Source organism: Triturus cristatus, chromosome 7 (assembly GCF_964204655.1).
Source record: "Triturus cristatus chromosome 7, aTriCri1.1, whole genome shotgun sequence".
Taxonomy (NCBI): Eukaryota; Metazoa; Chordata; class Amphibia; order Caudata; family Salamandridae; genus Triturus; species Triturus cristatus.
In genome coordinates, this window is record NC_140590.1 from 1,300,106,963 (window position 1) to 1,300,127,197 (window position 20,235).

The following is a 20,235-nucleotide window of genomic DNA, read 5'->3' on the forward strand; positions in this document are numbered from 1 at the left end:
CTACCTACAATACCCAACCACTCCCAGAAACATTCTCATCTCCTTCTGTGTCTGAGGTAGTTGCATTTGTTTGATTATTTTTATTCTTTCTGGGGTCACTTTTCTAACTCCTCTTTCTATTTTATGCCCTAAATATTTAACTTCTTGTTGACAAAACTGCAATTTCTCTGGAGACACTTTGTGTCCTCCTTCGGCCAAATGGTTCAGTAATGCAATTGTGTCAGTGACACAATCTTCTTGCGTCTTTGATGCCACCAAGAGGTCATCAATGTAATGAACTAAAACTGATTTTCCAGGCATAATCAATGACTCTAAACACTTTTGCAGAATTTGATTGAAAATTGAGGGACTCTCTGTGTACCCTTGAGGAACTCGGCACCATGCCAAAACACGATCTTCAAACCGGAAGATGAAAATGTACTGGCTATCTGAGTGTAAGGGTGTGAAAAAGAATGCTTGGCACAAATCCATTGCTGTATACCAACTTGCATTCCAGGGTATTTGATAAAGGATCACTGCTGGATTTGGCACCACTGGGCAACAAGGGACTACAATTTTATTAATCTTTCGCAAATCCTGCACTACCCTGTACATACGACTAGGCTTTTTGAGTCCCATAATTGGCGAATTACAAGGACTACCCATTATTTCTTTCAGAATGCCTTGCTCAATCATTTGGTTGATTACTGGTGCAACACCTGCTTTCACTTCTGGACTCATTTTATACCGCCATGTGTTTCGATAAACTGCACCTTCTTTTACCACTATTTTCATGGGGTCTACATTCGACATTAGCCCTATATCTTTTCCTGAAAAGTCCCACACCTCTGGATTTACTGTGGTTCTTAACCCCTTCGACGCTCATGACGGAACGGTTCCGTCATGAGCGTCGGTTGAGCTGTGCTCATGACGGAACCGTTCCGTCATGACCACGCCCGCGCAAGCAACGGTCAGCACCGCGGGGGAATCCGCCCCGCATGGAAGGGGTTAATTCTTCTGGTAAACTTTCAGTTCATAATGAAAACATTTCATCCACTTCTGTACCTTGCTTAGCTAACATCATCTTATAAACAACATCCTCATCAGGTGTTTGAAAAGCAACACCATCAGGTGTACAATAGATTGTGCAATTCATTTTACACAATAGGTCTCTCCCTAACAGATTTACTGGGCTTGAATCACAAACCACAAACCGATGCATATCTTTAAAGGTTCCAATATGCACATCCATTGGTATTGTAACTGGGGTTCTAATCTGTTTGTTTGACACTCCTACAACTTGGATAGTTTCTCCCTAGAGTGGTAGGTTTGGGATGTCTGTTGTTCTCACAGTAGACCAGGTAGCACCAGTGTCCAATAGAAAAGTGAAGTCACTACCTTCCACTTTCCCATCCATAAATGGACCTGTCTGATCTACCGACAAGGATGTGCCAAGCATGCACTCCTCTTCCTCCCCCCTCATGCACCGTCAGTGCATAAAGTCCGAATCATCTTCATCATTCTGTAAAACATATTGTGAAACCACAGAGGTATTCTTACCACTTTCACAGTGAAATCCTGTGTTTGCACTGTATTTTTGAATCTTCACATTGTTTGGCATAGGAGCTTGTAGCAACTGATACTGCTGGACCTGCTGATGCTGATTCACAACCACTTCATTCTGCATCTGTGGATTTAAATTTTGATTTGGTCCATTATTATTCTGAACATTTTTACACTCGTTCTCCCAATGTCTAAGCTTTCCGCACGCATGACAATGAGATTTCTTCCTTGCTTCCTCTCTACTCATTCGTCCTCTCCCTTTATCACCACTCGACACTTGTTCACCCTGAGTCTGTCCTTTTGTCTGATTATCAGTTTGTAAATGAAATTTCCTTCCCGCTGCTCTGCCTATTTTACCTGTGCTCACATCATTTTCTCTTTTAGCTTTCTATGTTTTGCCTCAATGTCGTCGCTACAATACTTTACATATTTCAATATTTTGTCTATTGTCTTGCTCTGCCAGCACAACATGTGCTGTTGAATCATCTGACTAATCTCCGGTTTCAGACCATACACAAACCCATACACAAAGTGTTCCATATCTTTATCACCAATGTTCTCAAATCCACTATACTGCTTGAACACCTACAACAATCTCTCATAATACGCATGTACAGACTCCTTTGGCTCCTGATCTATCTTTACCCAGTCTGTTTCTTTAGGAGGGATTTTCCCCTTTCAGGAAAGTAATCACCTGGTGATATTTCTAAATCACCTCTTCTGATGGCGCTCCTGTTTTAGTCTCTTGGATATTCCTCACTTGGCCAATCAACTGTGATTTTACACTCTGTCCACAAATCAGTAGGTTGAGAACAACAAAAGAGTGAGGGAAGAAAACAAGTAGCTGGCCACTCTCAATCCCCCAGGTAAATGCAATCAAATCAACGAAAGAGTGTGCCTTCAATCTATCAAAAGAGCACTACTGTAGAATCCAAATAGGTTTCTTTAGAAAGCCCTCACTCATCAACCTGGTTGGTGACATGCTTCATCATCGGGCCCCACCGGGAGAGGCCAAATGCCACCCCGGTGTGCTTCGATGCCAGAATTACTGCGGAGCTGGTGATGTGAGTGTGGTGAGTGGTGAGAGTGATAGTTAAAAATGTCTTGTTTGTGTCAAAAAAATAAACTTTAATGGGAGCCAAACAGACATATATAAAAATAAGGTGTAGGACGTATGGACTGAATAAATTGTTCAGCCAAGTCACTTACAGTGTGGTCAACATGTTTCAGCCTATGTGTTATGTTTTAACAGGCATTCGTCAGGACCTTAAATAGACGTGAAACCCCGGCGGTATGGGCGCGCTAAGGCCCACCCTAACCAGAGGTTAGAAGTGTGATAAAATTAGATCTAAAAATTGGGGACTCCCGCATTTTAGAGGAACCGAGTTTATTCTGGGTAAAGGACAAACAAACATAGACAAACGAAAAGGAAAGACAAACATGTAGAGATTAGACATGGTCTTGTAGGTTTGTCAATGGTGGACGTACAGTAGCAGGTGCTCTGCGTGGTGCACTTAATCGGTAACGCTGAACATCTGTGCTACTATGAGGTCAGAAAGTGCATACACGCTGTAGAAAGAAGATTACTTAGACATGAGGAGATAACCGTCTAACATTAATGAATATGAAGGGCCCAGGACACTCAATAGCATTAAGACAAAGTCATTGTGGTAGGCCACTATGCGCAAAGCAGTAAACACACAGTGTGGTTGGGCACTGAATACACAGAAATTAAATGGTATCTCACTTGGGGTGTAGAGAATTTCTACACCATGGGTCTCGGGAGGGGGGTGGAAGCTACAATGGCACACCCTAGGGAGAGAGAAAAGAAAGGGAAAGAGGGACGAGGGTAAATAAACCTTACAAAAAAGGGAGACGCCCATTACTTAGCTGAGATCCTTTGTCGATGAAACTCACGCCCGCTATGCTTGGCACCCGCTTGGCATCTAAGCAAACCCTCTGAAACCGGACCCCGGTGGTGTCTGAAGGCGGGGGTCGGTGTGCTTATAAGGAAGGGGTACGATCCTCGTGCTCGAGAGGTGAGGCAGGGAGGCGTGGCCACGGCAGGGGGCGGGTATGTGGAGGGCGTAATGACATGGTGGGGCAACATCCAATAGGGTTACAGAGGACAAGACTATCTCGTCGGTAACCAATCGTTGGTGCGGGTACTGTACGAGTCTTTGCTGTCAAGGAGACAGGAGACTCGGGGGGAGGGCCCGTGTAAGGAGTTCCTTCAGCCTGTGTTAATCGCTGTGTTGCACTGAAAACAACACGCGAACGAAGGAGACGGAGAAATGCCGCTCAAAGCAATAAAAGGTTACAAGATGGTTTTAAGGCATAACAGTAAAAATTAATGGGACCCAGAAGCAAAATAAAGACAAAGGGGGGGGGGGGTGAGCTATGTGCAAAGATCAAACTCAGTTGCGGTGCGAGGTATGCAAATGGGCATTGAGGGAAGGAGGGGGAACTGTAGAATATACGGTGCAGGATGAGAAGTGGGGGGGTGAAAATGTTGGGGGGAGAAGGATTGGAGGAAAAGAAAATGGGAGCCTAGAGGGAGTAGAGGATAAGGATAGACATTACATATCTGAAAGCTGGTCAGTAGGTTATATGTGCCTCCAGTGCCAAAAGGCACCAAAGTACGGTCATGGGAGGCACAGAGTCTCGAAAGGGAGAGCTCCCTATCATAAGTAAAGGCTAGCACTAGATTGATCAAAACTAGTGGTGCAGCACAGTTGACCAGCTGGTACACCCACCTTTGTTCCTTCTCAAAAAGGATTTTCTGGATGTTACGTTCTGAGTGTACTTGCTCGATTATGGTCCACTTGAGGTCGTTAGCGGTGTGATTGTGTTGTATGAAGTGGTCGCTTAGTTTGGTTGTAATTCTGCCACAACGGATATTACTCCGGTGCTCGCCTATGCGTAGCTTGACTTTGCGTGTCGTCATGCCCACATAGCGTAGTCCACACGGGCAGGTGATCAAATAAACTACATTAGTAGAATTACAATTGGTGTGGGCACGCTGAGTCCTGGTCTTTCCTTGTTCGAGATTAAGAGTTTTTGTCTGACTGGTGAGATGACAGATACTGCAGGAGGCGCAGGGATAATGACCCGTGTCCTTAGGCAGGCCCCAGGCTTCGGTGATAGTAATATCCCTCGCCTGGTTGTTTCTTGGGCATGTGTGGACTAAGGTGTCTTTGATACTACGTCCTTTTTTGAAGGAGAAGAGAGGTTTATCCCACTGACGGTTGTTGCTTGTAAGTATACTCCAGTGTTTTTTGACCACTTTCTTGACAGCGTTGGAAGCACTACTGTAAGTTGTTATGCATGTCAGGGGTAGTTCCTTTTTGTCTTTAGGGTTGTCTTCCAGTAGTGCCTCCCTGGGTTGGTTACATGCTCTTTTGTAACCTTTGTTAAGAATATTGTCTGGATAGCCCCTATGTATGAGTTTGGTGGTCAGATCCGATGCCTGTTGGCGGAAATCGTCAAGATTGCTGCAGTTTCTTCTCACCCGGAGGTATTGGCCATAGGGTAAATTTTCCCTTGGAAGCTTGAGAAATCTAGGAGGTTGTTCCTGGCCGTGGGTTTGTAGTGGGTCTTGATCCATTCCAGGAAAGCCAGGAGATCGCTCTCAGTGCCTTGCCAGATTAGGAGAACAGCCTATATATCTCTTCCAAAAACGTATAAAAGAGGAGAAAGGGTTGCCAATACTCAGAATGTGTCTACGCTCAAAATCATGAACGTAGAGGTCCGCCACACTAGGGGCAAAGGTGCTGCCCATCGAAGTGCCCGTTACTTATAGGAAGATGTCCCCTTTGTATTCGAAAAAATTTCGTTTCAATGCTAGGGTGGCACAGTCCAGAATGAATGATTTGGGAGTTTGATGGTCCCAAGTGGTGTAATCCAAAGCTTCACCCAGGACTCTGATAGTATCGTCCTGGGATATGCTGGTGTACAAGCTCTCGATATCGAGAGACACCAGTATAGTTGATTCTGTGTCTAGAGGTAATTCACGTAATAGACCTAGAAGGTCTTTTGTATCCTTAAGATAAGCGAGGTGGGGCCCGATGATGAAGCATGTCACCAACCAGGTTGGTGAGTGAGGGCTTTCTAAAGAAACCTATTTGGATTCTACAGTAGTGCTCTTTTGATAGATTGAAGGCACACTCTTTTGTTGATTTGATTGCATAAATCAGTAGGTACTACAATATCAAATAAACCATCCAGATCCTTCAACAAGATCTTTCCACCTGTTTATACCATTCCACAGGTTTTTCTGTCAACCTAGGAAAATCATTCGTAAATGACAAAATATCCTGTCTGTTCCAAGGAACATGTACATATCCACCACCAGTAACTTCTCTCATTGGACATATTCTCTCCTTTCATCTCTGATTCCCTCACCGGAAATGCAGACAACGCTTCCCTCACTTGTACTTCCTCTTTCTTTCTTGTCCACTTAATTCTCCTCTTGTCAATGTTTCTCCACTTTCGCAAAATGTTCAACAACTCTTTTATCTGTAGTCTTTTAACAGATGTATTGACATTTTCTAAATCTTTTTCAGTAAACTCCACTCGATATGGTTTCTGCAATAATTTTGATCTCCCTATATCTATTCCAATCTCTGATGCAACCTCTGTTAACTTCTCATGAAATACTTTCGCTCTTCTGGTTATGCTCTTGCATAAAAATAACAATTCCTCATCATAGATATTCAATCTTTCTGTGCTCACATTTCCAGCTATCATTTCTTCCAAATCTACTTTCAATCTGCTAATATCTAGAACCTTTGGTTGTAAAGTTTGTTTTTCTATTCCCAGTGCCCATCTCTCTAAGTCCTCGGGAGTAACCGTTGTTGAAATTTCAGTTCCTATAGGGACCATAGACCATTTTTCTTTAAATATTTCGGGTGAAACTCTCTTTGGAGTTTCGGCTAACTGTTCCGTTATTGGGAGATCCATTAATGAAATGACTGAATCACTCTTACTGACCTGATCATCGGACATCATTACTTCTTTTCTAGGATTACTTAACGGAATTGTCACAGCTTGAGGTTTCGGACAAACCTTTTTATCTCCATATAATGGGATAACAGGGCCAATATTAACTGGAACTGTCAAAGCTTCAGCATTTAAATTTAATTTACTTACTTTCTGAACTAATTCTAACCTAGTTTTATTTAAGGCTTCTCTCTCATTATCTTACAACACCCTATTAACTGACACATCATGTAAAATTTGTGGGGTTAAAGGCGTTCCTATCACTGGTGCACTTGAAGTGACTCTACTAGGTTCTTCTTGGTATGGAGGAGGGTTTTAAATTAAAATCTCTTCCAATAATTCATCATCTGATTCACCATATCCTGACGTATTAGTATTTTTCATTTTCTCCTTATACTTTCTTCCTGTCTGTTCTTCAGCCATTAATACTGGATATAAACCCTCTGTCACTACAGCTCTTCTCCAACGCTTCATTTGATCTCCATGTGATTCATACAGATATCTAGGCAAAAATCCTCTAAATCTTCGACCACTTCTAAATTTTTCTCGTTCAAATGCCTCAACCGCCCATTCTTCTAATGCTTAATACTGTGTCAATCTAGGATTTGGTTCTAACATAGTCATCCGATTTCTCAAACTCTGCAGTATCTTTACATTAAAAGTACCATGATCTGGAAAAGCCAAAACACCATCACCTTTTGTATACTCTTCCCAATTTTCCAACCATACACAAGTATGATCTCCTCTTTCCATCATCATAAATGAAGCAGGCGTTTTAGGTGGTGGAGTAGGAATTTCCTCTCTAGTTATCACAGGCTTGTCTTTCTTAAAGAAATGTTTCATTTTCTTTATTAACGTCATTTTCTTTCGTTCTCCAAACATTTCAGACCGATGATATAGAAAAGAGTCTTCCGTATACCTTCGAACTATATTACCTACGTCCCGTCCTATGTCAGCACGGCTCACTCCCGCAGTCAAATCAGGACTCAACATACAATTCCTTTTCGACCAACCTTAGCGCGCCTTCTATCTATCAACCAATCAGACTCAGACTCACGCTTGTGGTCTGACCAATGCCAGCGTGGCCTTTTGTGACGTCTGTATTGCTCCTCACTACTGACCCTCCCTTTACAACTTGCTTCTTTCTCACACCCGCTGTTTCAACCAATCCCAGCGCGGCTCTTTGTGACGTCAGTATAACTCCTGCGACTGACCCTCCCTACACAAGGTAATACAAAAACGTATTTCTTTAACTTTTCTCGAAAATTTTTTTTTGTTAGTAACAACATAAAAACAACGCTACTCTGTCTGTTCCACTAAACCATGATAGATTACAACTTATTCCAGAATTCTTTTCACTTCGAGTAAAACCCCTGTTTACCCTTCATTCAAGCTCAGGAGAACCTGTTACTTCTTCAGTGTCACCCCTTTTGGGAAATAAGACCAAAGTTTCACCAGCGAACTCTTCTGCTATCTTTCGCACTCTAATTTTACATGATATAGTCCCTAATATAACACTGCCAGCCCTCCGTAGCTTCTCTGTGTTATGACAACAGACGAGTAACCTTCTGCCGTATGGCTTCTATCATCACCCGCTATTCAAATTTCATTCCCGGGATGCCCAGGCAACATCTGTACATGTGCTTCTAGACAACATAAAACAAGACACTAATTCTTTTGTTAAACATAAATCAATAACATTATTTATCACCAAACTAGTCATTAATAACCATAGCTCTGCTACCAGAAAACTGATCCAGCGGTCCACCAACAACAGATACTCCATTACCATATACTCACGTGGGCCCATAAACTCACGGTGGTTAAAACCGCTGGTCGGTTAAGGGGGTTTTCTGTATAAATTTCACAACCTGTTTAGGATTACTTTATTCAATACCTTTTGTTCATCTCTAACTAACCCTTCAAAGATCAACAAGTTCTTTCCTGTGGTCGATAGACCATTAGTTGAACTAGTTGATGGTGATAATTAACATAACTTAACTTTATTTATTTGAAGTGAATAACCACAGCCTCAGGAAAGTTTAAATCTTTATCTAAATTAAATGCATGTGAACAACTCAATACAGTGCAGTAACCTTCATTCATAGGAGAGAAAATTCAATTCATAAACACTATACGTATGCCTCGGACTCATGCAATAATCAATATCCAGAGAGAGAGAACAGAGAGAAAAAACATTTAGCAGCTACGGGAAATTATAGTTACCAAGGATGGTCTGGAAGACCAACCCCCTGGCCAAAGGGTCCCCTGGGATAGGTCAGGAGGCAAAGACTTCAGGACAGGAATCAGTACAGGATAGTTGACCTCTCTAGAATACCGATGGTTACGCCACACCCCTCTCTGACACTCTCTTCCTCTCAAGATTCTTCCGCAATCTTCAGATCTAACCCAATTAAATGAGAATAGAAAGTTCTGCTTCAGGTTCTGCAGTCAGCTCTTCATCAGCAACTCCAGCATCTCTCCCAGCAACTCTCAGCATCTCCAGCAGCAACAACGACTCCCTAACTAACTAAAGCTATCTTAATTGTACCTTTCATTTCTCCATGTTCCACCCACTAATGTTTAATATCGTAAAATACGAAATTTGCTGGTCAGGCAAGGGGGGGGGGGGTTCTTCATCACACCGTGCTTACATGTCACTTAAATCAGTTTAACTATTGTTCGCAAACCCATCCCCTCATTCTTTATTCATAAATTGTATTCCCCTACACTAAGTGTATCCACATAGAACCATTTTAAAACAGTCATGAATATGTCTCTTCATTGTTGAATTCTTCACCATCCTGTTCCCAGGATGTAGCATTTGTCCTTTGGCTCCCAATTAACTGCACAGTCATTGTTCATGGTTCACTAAAGTAGGAATGCGCAGACTTCGCGTCACTCCATTCAATCTGACTATGCAAGAGAGGCCCAAATACGTACTAATGATAAAAGTCAGAAGACAAATGTTACTTTCTAAAATAAAGTGTTTGCACTGTATACCACCCACCTCTACTCTATCCCAGTTTATTTATTAATATATTTTCCCCGCATTAGCATTAGTAAAATAGCTCGATTCAGTTCAAATAAGCAGATGCCATGCATGCAAGTCTTCAAGACTCCATTTTAGTATCTTCTGCTCATACGCCAGAATTTCCCTCCAAGCATTAGTTTGTCATCCTACGTAGATGTAGTTGACACATGCACACAACCGTTTCCCCCGTTTAAAGCGGTATTAGTCATTCTTCATAGTTATCTGCATTAGTACACACATACGCAAGCTTCACTAACCCGCGTTTTCATGTAGTGCGTATTAATAACTTTGTTAGTGAGTTAAATGAGTGGATTGCTTCCGAGCAAGTCTCCTTTTCTACTAGACCTAATAATGCAGACATGTAATTGCAGAATGATGTTCCAGTAACTGAGTGGCCAGTGGAATTACATTCAAGGAGACTCGGTTAACCAGGTTGGATCAAGTGACAAGCAGCAATGTGCAGTGACAACATAACATACGTATAAAATGATAATTAATGCCATTCTGCCTATTTACAAACTGAGAAGGAAAACATATGTGCAGTGACTGGGTGCGTGGGTCTGATGAAGCCTCATGTGACCCAACCATTGCTCAGTGTAGCAGCCTGTCTAGCTATCTCCTCATATTCGTTCAACCCCCTCAGTGCAGTATCAAGTGTATGAATCCATTTACACTCCCTGTAATTAAGGGTGTGCGAGAAATTACCACCCCTTAGATTCTTGTGGACTTTTTTGACCACCCACCATTTCAGGCTCTCAGCTGAGTACCCAAAAGTGGTAAAATGTTCCACCAATGGGGCACCTTCTACCCCACAGCGTATTCTACTACAATGTTGTAGAACGCGGGTTTTTACTTTTTGCGTAGTCTGTCCAATGTATAGGAAATCACATGGACACGTAATGGCATAAATAACCCCTGTAGAATTACAATTGGTGTGGTTCCTGATGGTGTGTGTAAAGTTCTTGATCTCTTTGGTCATCCAGGTCCTCCACCATGAGTATGGCTCACCGATCCAGTTGGTATGCTGGTGGGCGGGCCCAGCACTCCGCACGCCCCCCACCGTTTCCGGCGGCCACAAGCACAACTCCCCTGCTCCACCGCCGGTAATCAGGCATCCACAACAAAACACCAGGACATGGCCTCAGGGGGAAGCCAGCTCTCCAGCCAGTGCGTAAGGAATCGTTCCACGTTGCCCTCTACGCAGCCCTCCGGAAACCCAACAAAACGGAGGTTGTTGCATCTAGCCCTCCTTCCGCATCTTCAACTCAAAGCGAAAGGCCCTTTTGGACAGTCTCCATCTTAGCAACCTTCTGCTTTAACACGATGACATCGTCCTCCACCCCTGAAATCCGGGACTCAGCCTCCATGATACGGGACACCGCGGTGCACAAATCCTGCCGCAACAGCATGACGTCCGCACCAACTGCCCCAATTTTTCCGTCCAACATGTCCCTGGATTGGGTGATAGCAGCCAGGAGGGCTGCATTGTCTGGTATAGCTCCCGACGGGCCCCCAGAGGCCCCAGCCGCCATCCCCGGACCAGTGAACTTGTCGATGGGGCCCTGCTTGTTCGATCCGCCACCTCCTTTGTCCCTTGTCATGTCCGCCCCTGAAGACCCCACACAATCCCAGGAAGAGCCGGGCAGGGCGCAGGCGCGGGTACCGCCAAGTCCCACGGTCCGAGCAGACCGCCGAATGGGCACCAACCAGAAGACGCTGCAAATCCACCGGGCCAACAAGACTTTTCCGGGGCCCCACCGCACAAGGTGCTCCCGGGCCCGTATATGCGATCAAATCAACTGCTGGGATGAGGTCTCTGTAGTTGAATCAGTGAGACTCGCATTCACCCCTGCTGTGCAGTCCCACAAGGTGTAGTAACAGCTACTAGTCCCAGGGGCCCAATGCAAGCCCACGCGGCCCGACCGACCACCGGTGTTGGCACCCCAACGATCCTGATTCAACTCTAGGGGGGGAAGAGCTGTAGGAAGCCGGACAGCCGATTTCACAGCCCCCCCTCGCGGCTCGACTTCGCTACTGGTCCCCCACTACTGCATCACACGCAGGGGGAAGATACTCCTGGGGATGCGAGTTAGTCGTCCACAGTCCAGGCTGGCTCCCCTGACGGCCCGGTACGGGGGAGGGACAGAGGGCGATCCCAAATCACCGGGATTCTGCCCCCACGGCCCGATTCCACCGCCTATCCCCCACCGAGCCACCGGATAGATGAGGGAGCCCCCCAGGCAGCAGGCCAACCCCACGCGGCCCGCCCGACCACCGATGTGGGAGTCTCACAGGCCCCTGCAGAGCTCAGAGGGGGGAAAGAAAAGAATAGATGGCAGATCCCCCAGTCACCTCCCCCGCGGGCCGGTTGCACCGCCGGTCCCCCACACAATGCCAATAGAACCAATAGGGGGGGCCGCACCGCAGATCGCAAGCCTGCGATCCTTTTCAGCGACCTCCAGTGCCACCGGCCACCCTCACCGCCAGGGGGGCCCAATCACGGATCGCAGCTCCCGCCTCACCTGCGCGGCCCGATCCGGCCGCCGAGTCTCCTCTGCAAATTGTTGGCCGGGCCAGGCTGCAAGACAGCGGAGCAGCGCTCAGCACCCCCGCCGGTCATCCAGGTCCTCCACCATGAGTATGGCTCACCGATCCAGTTGGTATGCTGGTGGGCGGGCCCAGCACGCTGCACGCCCCCCACCGTTTCCAGCGGCCCCAAGCACAACTCCCCTGCTCCACCGCCGGTAATCAGGTATCACTCCAGGCGTAGTCCGATCACGCCGCCAAGAATCACCGTAGGCTCCCAAAAACCACTCCGGGCGAGGATCGGGGCAGTGTAGTGCTGATGAACCGTCGTGATGGCACCTCAAGAGTTAGGATAAATGACGGATATTCCCTGGGCTGGACGGAGCTCACTTAGCACTCGTCCGCCATGTTGGCTTGCCAAGCCACGCCACCCGGTCTGTGTTTTTAAATCAATCACGCGGGCAATTTGAAATTCAGAGAGCTTTCCCGTGATCAAGGCTCTGGCGAGCAGAAACGTTGGGAGCATGAGCCTCATTGATTCTGTGATGTTCCATGAATTAAATGATTTTAAAAGCGACACAACCAGCGCTGGTGCACTTCTTTTGATGTGAAAGGAGGATTCGTTGGTATATATATATATATATGTGACAGAGATAAAGGTTTGCTGGAAATTGAGAATATGGAGGCGGAAATCGATAGAGAGGTATAAGAATAAAATTGAGGAACTTCAGAAGCAGATGAAAAAACGACTTGTGAAATATGAGGCAAAAATAAAACAAAGAAAGCAAGAGAAATTTGAACGAGACGAGCGCGATTCTGCCCAGGGGAGAGTGCTCACGTTTGCGAAGAAGTTTGAAGGACTACGTAAAGAACTTAACGCAAAAGAAAACGTGCTTGAGACAGTTAGAATTGAGACCTTAGAGTCTGAAATCACTGGTGGCGAATCCTCGGATGATGGGGCGAGTAGTTCAGTATTGAGGAAGACCCCTTTTCAGGAGGAATTTTGCATTATGAGAAAAACGTGGCTCAGAGAAGGCAAGAGCAGACCACCCGAGGCAGAAAAAGGAAAACAAGGAGGGGCGGTTGGAGCAGAAGAATCAAAGCGCCAACAAGAGTTACTCGCAGCAGGAAGGTAAAGAAATGGAATTAGACAATCTAACCATTATAAATTTAACACCTAAAATTCTCATGACTACAGAACAGGAAGTCTTGAGACTGGGACTTACCTTCTGTCCATCGAATAAACTGGAGTATGCTCAAACACGCATTGACCTGTTCAAATTGACTCGTAAACTCCAGCTCCATAAGTACTTCAAAACCAAACCCAACTTTTTGAAACAGAGGACACAACCGAATATGACTAGGGTGACTGATGCCTTGACAGGAGAAGACTTAGCAGCCCTGGAAGTGATGGAATGACTTAGATTGGATAACCAGGAAGAGAATAGTCAAACGATGGATCAAATGCAAAGATCAGTAAAATTGGGATTTGATCAAGTAAAAGAAGAGAGTCCGTTCAAACCGACCTCCCAGTTTCTACCTCAGTTACCTCCTGATGCAATCAACGTATTCTCTAAGACAGTTAATAAAGATCTTCTAACGTTAAGAAGAAAGCAATCGGGACACAAGAAAATCCAAAATATAACGAAGGAACAACGAGAGGCCATGCATAGTTTGCGCAATGACTGTATGATCATCTGTAAACCTTCTGATAAAGGAGGCAATATAGTTCTTCAGACCAAGGAGGAATATAGTGCTGAAGCACTAAGACAACTATCTGATACCAATAGTTACCAGAGGATCTCAAAGGATGTCTATTTGGATAGTGTGCAAAGATATCATGAACTAATTAAGTTGTGGTTTGACACATCTATGCTTGATATGGATGAATATCTATTCCTCCGTTGTTTGAATCCTGTGGTGCCTACATTCTACCCTATCCCGAAGATACATAAGAACAGTGAAAACTGCTGGGGAGACCTATTGTCTCCTCGCAAGGGGGACTCACGGAGCATCTGCCTATTTTTGTTGATTTCTTTCTTTTTCCCTTTGAAAAGCAGTGTTGTTCAATGTGTGTGGCTCGCCCCCCAGGGGGGGCGCGCCACCATCCCAGGGGGGGCGCGCACTCCACCTGAGAATCTTACCTTTTTTGTCTTGCTTTACTTCCTTCCAACGTCGCAAGTTATCAGTCATTTCGAATTGGGATTTTTCATTGGCCTGCTGCTCCCGCTTTCTCCAATCATCACGCAGGAACGTCACCAGTGACGTTCCACCAATGAGGGGGGCAGCAGCTGAGATTGCAGGAAGTGCAGCGAAATTTGCGGCCATAAAGCCCCTGCATGCCACTTTTGCTGCCTTTTCTTCCTGGTTTCATCTGAAGGCTTTCTCGTCGCCGCGCTGTGAAGGACTGCTGAAATCTGCGTTTTCCCGTCGTCATGAAGGACTGCTGAAATCTGCGTTTTCCCATCGTCGTGAAGGACTGCTGAAATCTATGTTTGCCCGTCGCCTCTCTGTAAAGGACTAGTGAAATCTGCACAGGTAAGAGGGCTTTCTCGAAGTCGGGGGTGGGGGGGGTGTTGGGCTGATGTTCGGCCGTATTGGAGGGTTTGATCACAGTGCGCACCTAAAAGCACGGCAGAATTCATGTTTGATTGTGGGATTGCGTGTGACACATTCACGGTACTTCATATCACAGCATTTGTCCGTTTTTCATGTGATTTAGTGTCTGTTTGTTTCTTAAACAGAATATGTTTTTGGCTAATCTACCAGTATTAAGGACATCCGCTTTTGCGAGCGGTAATTAAGATTTATTTAATACAGAACATATTTAGGATCAGTATCCTAGTAACTCACCTGAGTATGAGTTCACAAGTGACACCTTCTTTATTTCTAAATTATTTTTGGGAAGGTTGGTTACTCAGCCAAACGTTTTATCATTGTGGTTCCATTCTAATCATGAAGAAATTGGGGGGTAGCAGTTCAACTCCTAGGTAGTTGGTATGTTCTTGTAACCAAAGTTCTGGAATGGAATTAAGTCAGTCATTGAAGAAATTATGTCCAAGTGTGATGGCTTTTGTTAAAGTTGTATACAGTTGCGGTAAAGTAAAGTCATACTTTGGAAGAACGAGTGCTAAATCAATGTCCAAATATGATGATTTTTTTGTAATGTCGAGAACAATCCTAATTTCAAAAGGAAAAATGAGGTTTAACAGATGTGGGGCGTCTGAGCACTTCAGTGTATCAATAACATCCAAATTACAGATGATGAGGGTCTTGAATACACTAATAATCTTTGATCAGATGCCGGATTAGAATGTCTGTTTCCAAGTAATAATGTGTATAGTCAGCATCTTTAGTCTCCATGAGGGTGATCCATTAATTCTTCCTTTTCTGTAATCATGGCTGTCCTGACTACATTTGTCAACAGTAGTGGGATGACATAGAAAAGTGACACTTCTGTTCAGATCTAGTAAAATGGCTAGTCTTGTCTGCTAGGTCCACGGGTGTTCCATTGGTTATTTGTATGCACATAACTTTTTCTGCATAATTATGCATTTTCAGCATTTCTAGTGTGACAAGAGTGCCAGCATGTTTTCAAGCACTTTTACCCGTGTATCTGTCGCAAAATTGGAATGTTTTGCACTCATTCTTCTTTCTTTGAGTACTCTGTCCTGACATTGAGTTTGGACCTGTCTTTTCCCCACCAGCCAATGAGCATTCATGCAGCCGCACAGGGTCTTTGGGTTGACTCAATTAAAACTTTGGTTTATTACTCTCTCTTTTTTTGCACAGCCTCACAGCCGGTTTAAACGCCTGTTACACATGTTTCACTGCTTTTTACACTGGGTTTCAACCCTGATTGTTCAAGATTTTGGTTCTTCATTAGGCCAGGTACCCAAACGGGTCTATGGGAAAAATAACGTACTTTTTGCAGCATATGCTTCACAAAGGAGCTTGTAAACATATATGTGAAACTCATTAAGTGCAGGCTGTTCAAAAATAAAACAAAAAATTGAAGTGTTTTTTGTTTTTATTTGGTAAGATTTTAGGACCACATCTAAGTCTAAATGAAACATGTACCAAGTGCTTTACCTAGTCATGAAATATTGAGTCCTGTCACACACTTTAGGTCAGTGACTTCTTAAGAGTTTCTCATTGCTCAACTGGGTGTGATTTCTGATATTTATGTTTCCCTCACCTTCTTTGCTTGATTTTGCTTGCGAGAAAGTGTTGCTCATATAATCATTGAATTGTCACTCATAAGACACTAACATTATGAAAATGTCATACATAGCAATCTGAAACCTTGGCGGCTCTGCACTTCTCAGGAGACCCGTTGACTTTAAGAGTCCCACACATGGAAATCCCAAAAGATTTGGGGGCAATGGTGTGACGTTTACAATGTGGAATGAGGTGTTAGGGTACACTTAAGTCAGAGTTCTTCAATCAAGGTGGGGGGGGGCACCATCCCAGGGTCATGCCTTCAGAGGAGGTACCTTTAGGGCAGCAGCCCCTGTGTCTGCACAGAGAAGCTAAATTACACCATTTCAAACCTGTTTGTAAATATTTGGGGAATGTTTAACTTTCTCTAAAATATTCCCGTCCTGGAGTTCAACAATTACATAGGCCTCCCAGGCAATTGTGTGAATGTTGCACTTGGGCTGCATTTAGAAGAGCACAGCAGCCAAGCTGGAAACACATAGTTTCTTTTAGAATTATACAGGCAGGCAGCCACACCCACAGGACTAGAAGGGCTTCAAGTTGCCAAAGGAAAAATGACAGCCATGTGTTGTATAAGCACCTTGAAAATTGCTTGTCTTGGAACTAAATACGGGTTATAATTAAAGAAGTATGTATTCATTTGTAATGTGACTTTTCTGTCTTTGTTCCCTTTCAGTCATGGATCTTTCAGGCAGCCCTAGAACACAATTTAACGTGCTTTCTATTTATATTTGCTGTTTGAAGTATGCACAGATGAGTGCTGAGAATACAGCTTTAGGTGACTGCTTATTTTTGTACCCCATGGGACATTAAGATAAGGAGCTGGCAACCCTAATCATAAAACTGGAAGTTTGTTGCAGGATCAGCACATTATTTATTTCCTCCAACCTCGATCCCTGGTTAATTCCATAATAGCAATAGGTTACCTTATATGTGAAATCCTACGCCGCCGGCAATAACATGCTGACATACTTCAAGTGTCTGGGAATGCACCCTACACTCAGACAACAAACTCCTCATTTTTGCCCTTCACTTTTACGCTCACCCTGCACTCACAGCGATCACAATGCCCTCACACTATTCACCATGCACTCACACCATTCACCCGCGCACCCTGGATGTCTGTAAAATCGAAGTGGAGAGAATGTGGTTTTATACTCAGAGCTGCTGACGTTGTAATTGGGGAGTCTGGTTTGAATCCTGGCCTTGGCGCTACATCCTGTGATCTAAGAAAAAATAATGTAATTTATCCGTGCGTAATGTAATAAATCTGACCCTGTGTAATATAACTGGTGCTCATTTAAAGTGTTCCAGTGCCCGGGAACGGAGTTTGCACAATGTAAAACTGTGAAAAGATATTATTTATAAAGAAATTGGCACAAATGTTTCCCAATATATCAAGGTGGTGTCTTAACTAATGGAGTCATAGCTTTGGCATAGAAAAGCTTTATATTTTTAATACAAGAAAATGTAGCTGTGTCCCACAATCCACACTGTAAGCATCTTGTAAGGAGGTCTTGATGCACTCAGATGGTCTCTGAAAATGAAATGGCAGTTTGTAAAGTAAGATGTTTCTAAAATGGTGGCTAACATGCAATTTTTAAAAAAGACAAGAAATTATTGGTTGTTCAACAACCTTCTACACTGAAAGATAGGGTGCAGGTTTCTGTTTTTTAAACGCATGATTCTTATTGGTTAACAAAAAGTGCATGAAAGGAACATTATATATGATAAGCTGATATGTTGAGAAGTCAAGCACACTTGCTGTTTTGATTAGCAACATTGTGTGTGCTGAACTTGTGACCTGTGTGCTCAGTACAGTGTTCCATGACCTGCTCTATGGTAACGGGCAGAAGGCAGATTGGGGGAAGGGTTGAAGTTTATGTCATTTGGAAAGGGTTGAAATGTTTAACCAATAGAAATGTGTGTTTGCTTTTGAATTTATGTGGGAAGGAATGTGATTTGATGTTTACATGTATATGTGTGGAAATGAGAGGGAAACCTTGCCATTCTTTGGTTCTGCTGACAGGTGCACAGTGCAGAGATTCTGTATAGGAAAATCTGGTGTGTGACTGATATACTTCTTAATCTACAAAACATCTTGAAAGGTGAGGTATTTAATTGTGAGGGGATGTATGTAGACTATTTTTATTTTAATCAGACTAATGTATTTCTTCTGCTAAAGTGTAGGGAGTACTTTTTTTTCTCTACAATCTTATTGACCGTGTGTGTGCATTTAGAAACCATTTTGTGATAAGGATTTGTTTTTTTCATGTGTTTGTAGACAGATAACTATGCAATTTTTATATTTTGGTAGAATTAGAAACCAGTCATTGTTTATGAATTTGTGAAATGAGTTATGTTTCTGCAGTAAAATGTAGTTCTCTTTGTAGATGAAGAAATGTGTTTTGGTATAGTGCAAGGGATAGTGTTGTTTGTCTAGAATCACACAGAGAGCCTGTGTGCATTTGGGAACCACTGTGAGAGAAGCATTTAGTAATATCTTGTATTTGCTGACAGATAACTCTTTTAAAACCTGTTATGTTGTCAAGTTTTAGTAGCATGAGAAGCCAGTGTTTGCTTATGCGTTGATTAAATGAGTCAGGCAATGATACAAAAGTGCACTTTTGAAATATGCATATTGTGTGCAGTTCTCTTACCACTTCCATAGTAGTAAAAAGGTTTGGTAAACTCGTAGGGATAATGGTTGTTGACTAGAATCACAATGTGAGTCTGTGTGCATTTGGGAACCAATGTGAGAGAAGTGTTTGGTAACATTGTGTATTTGCTGACAGATAACTGTTTTAAAATCTGTCATGTTGTCAAGTTTTAGTAGCATTAGAAGCCAGTCTTTGCTTATGCCTTGATTAAAAGAGTCAGGCATTGACACTAAAGTGCAGTCGTTAAATATGTAGATTGTGTGCAGTTCCCTTACCTCTTCCACTGTAGTGAATGAGTTTTGGTAAACTCCTAGGGATAGTGGTGCTTGTCTAGAATCACACTGTGAGTCTGTGTACATTTGGGAACCACTGTGAGAGAAGCGTTTGGTAACATCGTGTATTTGCTGATAGATAACTGTTTTAAAGCATGTCATGTTGTGAAGTTTTTGTAGCATTAGAAGACAGTTATGGCTTATGTGCTTTCATTAAATGAGTAAGATATTGACAGTAAAGTGTAGTCGTGAAATATGTAGATTGTCTGCAGTTCCCTTATCACTTCCAGTGTAGTGAATGAGTTTTGGTAAACTCCTAGGGATAGTGGTGCTTGTATAGAATCACACTGTGAGTCTGTGTGCATTTGGGAACCACTCTGAGAGAAGCGTTTGGTATCATTGTGTATTTGCTGACAGATAACTGTTTTAAAACCTGTTATGTTGTCAAGTTTTAGTAGCATGAGAAGCCAGTGTTTGCTTATGCGTTGATTAAATGAGTCAGGCAATGATACAAAAGTGCACTTTTGAAATATGCATATTGTGTGCAGTTCTCTTACCACTTCCATAGTAGTAAAAAGGTTTGGTAAACTCGTAGGGATAATGGTTGTTGACTAGAATCCCAATGTGAGTCTGTGTGCATTTGGGAACCAATGTGAGAGAAGTGTTTGGTAGCATTGTGTATTTGCTGACAGATAACTGTTTTAAAATCTGTCATGTTGTCAAGTTTTAGTAGCATTAGAAGCCAGTCTTTGCTTATGCCTTGATTAAAAGAGTCAGGCATTGACACTAAAGTGCAGTCGTTAAATATGTAGATTGTGTGCAGTTCCCTTACCTCTTCCACTGTAGTGAATGAGTTTTGGTAAACTCCTAGGGATAGTGGTGCTTGTCTAGAATCACACTGTGAGTCTGTGTACATTTGGGAACCACTGTGAGAGAAGCGTTTGGTAACATCGTGTATTTGCTGATAGATAACTGTTTT

General features: G+C 43.4%; 2 protein-coding genes across 2 annotated transcripts in view; one reads left to right on the forward strand and one right to left on the reverse strand.

The window, feature by feature from the left end:
• LOC146811939 (endogenous retrovirus group 3 member 1 Env polyprotein-like) overlaps positions 1-14,341 on the reverse strand; it is a 34,827-nt gene extending 20,486 nt beyond the window's left edge. Inside the window, exon 1 of the mRNA XM_085618907.1 lies at positions 14,248-14,341. The gene's annotated coding sequence lies outside the window, so the exon portion shown is untranslated. The remainder of the gene's footprint in view (positions 1-14,247) is intronic.
• Positions 14,342-14,360: 19 nt separating this feature from the next.
• The window catches only part of PRODH2 (proline dehydrogenase 2), a 918,268-nt gene continuing 912,393 nt past the window's right edge, over positions 14,361-20,235 (forward strand). Inside the window, exon 1 of the mRNA XM_085618909.1 lies at positions 14,361-14,641. The gene's annotated coding sequence lies outside the window, so the exon portion shown is untranslated. The remainder of the gene's footprint in view (positions 14,642-20,235) is intronic.